A 521-nucleotide genomic window follows, 5' to 3' on the forward strand; every position below is an offset into this window, starting at 1 on the left:
TAGCTCGCAGAGCAGACACCTGATAAATATGTGCTGGGTTTTTCTTCTTGTTGTTCTTATTGCTTTATCCCAAGAAGAGAATTAAAAGCTGTCATGTTTTCTGATCGTTCCAGTCACGCCCCCATCATTTTTCTCCATGCACATCTCCCTTCTAACCCAATGGGACTCGTCACTTTTACTTGAAAGTGCCCTCCTACATCTGGACTTTCCATAATCCTGCCATAAACCACAGCATCGGTGGTGGCGTTTGCTTGTTTGGGCAGCTCCCCCATACAGATTGCCAGCTTCCCCAGGGGCTGCTCAGCTCTGTCCCCCTGCACGGGGTCTTCCGCCAGACAGGTGGCATCAGTAAATGATCATTGCCTTGGTCAGCTCAGGGCTCTCCACAGCCATGAGCCTCTTCTTCTCTGGGGAAGGGGATGAAACTCGCAAGAAATCCTGTCTCTCCATCCTGCTTAGTCCTCTAAACAACCGTCGTTTTGCACCAGGAGCTCCTTGCTCAGGAAACTCCCCCCCGCCCC

At 51.2% G+C, this 521-nt stretch overlaps 1 protein-coding gene across 2 annotated transcripts in view; it reads left to right on the top strand.

The window, feature by feature from the left end:
* PKNOX2 (PBX/knotted 1 homeobox 2) overlaps positions 1-521 on the top strand; it is a 262,937-nt gene that overhangs the window by 71,191 nt on the left and 191,225 nt on the right. The gene's annotated exons all lie outside the window — the stretch shown is intronic.

Source organism: Lipotes vexillifer, unplaced genomic scaffold, assembly GCF_000442215.2.
Source record: "Lipotes vexillifer unplaced genomic scaffold, Lipotes_vexillifer_v1.1 scaffold442, whole genome shotgun sequence".
Classification (NCBI taxonomy): domain Eukaryota; kingdom Metazoa; phylum Chordata; class Mammalia; order Artiodactyla; family Lipotidae; genus Lipotes; species Lipotes vexillifer.